This window comes from Cupressus sempervirens, chromosome 7 (genome assembly GCF_028749045.1).
Source record: "Cupressus sempervirens isolate cs-2001-9-10 chromosome 7, ASM2874904v1, whole genome shotgun sequence".
In the NCBI taxonomy this organism is placed as follows: Eukaryota; Viridiplantae; Streptophyta; class Pinopsida; order Cupressales; family Cupressaceae; genus Cupressus; species Cupressus sempervirens.
Genome location: NC_143124.1, coordinates 160,807,383 through 160,810,432, shown reverse-complemented (window position 1 = coordinate 160,810,432; position 3,050 = coordinate 160,807,383). Strand labels below are relative to the sequence as shown.

The window sequence follows — 3,050 nt, the reverse complement described above, 5'->3', positions numbered from 1 at the left end:
CACACACACACACACACATATGTATATATATACATATATATATATATATATATATATATATATGTACATGTACATATATGTATATATATATGTACATATATATATGTATATACATATATGTATATATATATATGTACATATATGTACATATATATGTATATACATACATATATATGTATATACATATATATATATGTGTGTATATATATACATATATACACATATATATATATGTACATATATACATATATATTATATATATACATATATATATATATGTATATATATAATATATATGTATATATATGTATATATATGTATATATATGTATATATACATATATATACATATATATATATATGTACATATATACATATATATATATATATATGTATGTATATATACATATATATCTATATATATATGTTTATATATATATATACATATATATGTATATATATGTGTATATATACATACATATGTATATATATGTGTATATATACATACATATGTATATATATATATATATATATATATACATATGTATGTATATATACACATATATATACATATGTATGTATATATACACATATATATACATATGTATGTATATATACACATATATATACATATGTATGTATATATACACATATATATACATATGTATGTATATATACACATATATATACATATGTATGTATATATACACATATATATACATATGTATGTATATATACACATATATATACATATGTATGTATATATACACATATATATACATATGTATGTATATATATACATATATATGTATATATATGTATATATATATATATATATATATATATAGAGAGAGAGAGAGAGAGAGAGAGAGAGAGAGAGAGAGAGAGAGAGAGAGAGAGTTTTCTTAATAAATACAGATAGAGTAAGTGATATAGATATGAGTAAAGAGGAATATAGGGAGTGACATAGATAAAGCTAAATACATAGAGACAATTATAGGGTTAGAAGAAAAGAAAGAGAGGTAGAGGTAGAAGGTTATAGATAGTCTAAAGATCTATAGATATCCACATGTTTTGTTCTTGGACTTGCATATTAGAGTATTGAGGATTTTTCTACAATTTTATATTAGGGTTTGTGGTGGAGCATGATGGAATGTGAAACTCTAAATTCTAAATAAGGAAAAATATTGGAAGTTAGAAATGGTCAAAAAATGTACACGAGTAGAGGGAATTCTAATTTTCTAATAGAAATGGACAAAGATGCACAAACTTAAAAAGGAATTCTTATTAACAATTATAACCTATAGTTCCAACCAATTGTAGAAGGATAAAGACCGCTTATGTAGCTATCTTGAGTTCACTCATATGAATAATATTTTAATATTATATATGAAAAAAGTCTAGTATAACATAAATTTCTTGATATCAAAGAAATGTAATCCCAATATTATATTTAAAGAAGCTATTATAACTTATAGAAGCACACATATGCAACCAAGGATATAAATTTTTTTGTTATGAATCATATGTCATCTATTACTTAAAACTAATTGAATTCTAAACAAATTTCTTGTAAAGCCTATTTTAAAATGTCATTTCTAATTGTTTTCTTGAAAAAGTTGTTGCAAAAATAATTAATTTGTTTGAATTCTTTGTCTTATTAAAATGATTAATATATATTGTAAATCCTCTAACTTATTAACTAAATTTTGATGTTATGTTTTGTTATAATAAAATTAGAGTTCATAAATCGCTATCAAAATTTAATTCTTTGGATCAAATTTATAAAATACTCATCTTTGTATAATCTTTTGATCGTTCAAAATATATGAATGTTCATAAGTATTGATTTTTAATTTTAGTGGACTTCTTATATAAGAAGTTTTTAATTTGAGTCTACTCTAAATTAACTATAATAATAAATAATAATCATCTAGACTTCAGCATATTATCTAATAAATAATGTTAATATTTTTTTCGTCAGTACATACCCCTTTGTAATCCCTTGGTAAAAATCCCTTTACCTACGGTGCTTACTTCAACGAAGTTTTTGCATACTATTGTGAACGTTGTTGTTTGTTTTGTTGATTTGCTATGTATATTTATTATTGTACTTAACAAAATTAAAATGCATTTTCAAAATATGCTCATCTAGCTCAGACGGTAGAGCATGTGACTCTTAATCACCTGGTCGTGGGTTCGACCCCCACGGTGGGCAGCAGTTGTCTTTTGTCGTTCTCAATGCCAATGTTGGCATAACTTTGTTTTGATGAAATTAAATACTTTGTTGTGTGGTGGTGAAGTGACAATTCGGCGTACTGAATAAATGAACCAGTGTTGTAGCCAATCACATTGTTTTAGTTTTATTGATTACATAGTTGTTAGTGATGATAATGCATGCTTCCGTAATTTTGGGTTCTGGTTTATATTGCTTATAACGTATGATTTATCATTGTTTCTTTATGATTGCAAATTTGATTTCAATTCCCCTGTAGGCTCTTACACAAATTCAATCATAGTCGATCTATTAAGAAAGGAGGAAGATCCACCTAGAGTGGCAAACATGTCATCAATGAATATATTAATGTTGATGTGGCATTATGTGCATTGAAAATCTGGTCTATTTTCTCGATAATAAGAGTAACTAGCAATCGCAACTTAGTGTGCAATAGGTATGCCAAAGAGATAAGGGTAGTATAAATATGAATTTTGAAATGAATATGGAAGGTGCATTAATAAATATTTTAATGAGAAATATTTTTTTTTTTTAGGATTATGTATAGGTATATATAAGCTAGTATGGATATATTATCTAGATCTTATCTATCCATGATTTAAGTGTCATGACTAATATTGTTTGCCAATAAAATTGAAATGATAAAGTAAGCATTGCTGGTGTAGACTCAATAACCTTGTCTAACCTTTTTCTTTTACCTGTGTGACCCTATGATATCTCCTTGTGCTAATGTTATTTTTTCTAAAAGCTATGACATGGAATCACCTAGTATAATAGCATCAAGTATATTAAACAAAGGTTTGCCCTCGTTGATC

General features: G+C 24.8%; 1 non-coding gene across 1 annotated transcript; it reads left to right on the top strand.

Annotated features, from left to right (window-relative positions):
• The first annotated feature begins 2,144 nt into the window (after positions 1-2,144).
• TRNAK-CUU (transfer RNA lysine (anticodon CUU)) lies at positions 2,145-2,217 on the top strand. The gene has a single exon. It is a non-coding gene; the product is annotated as a tRNA-Lys (tRNA).
• The last annotated feature ends 833 nt before the right edge of the window (positions 2,218-3,050 follow it).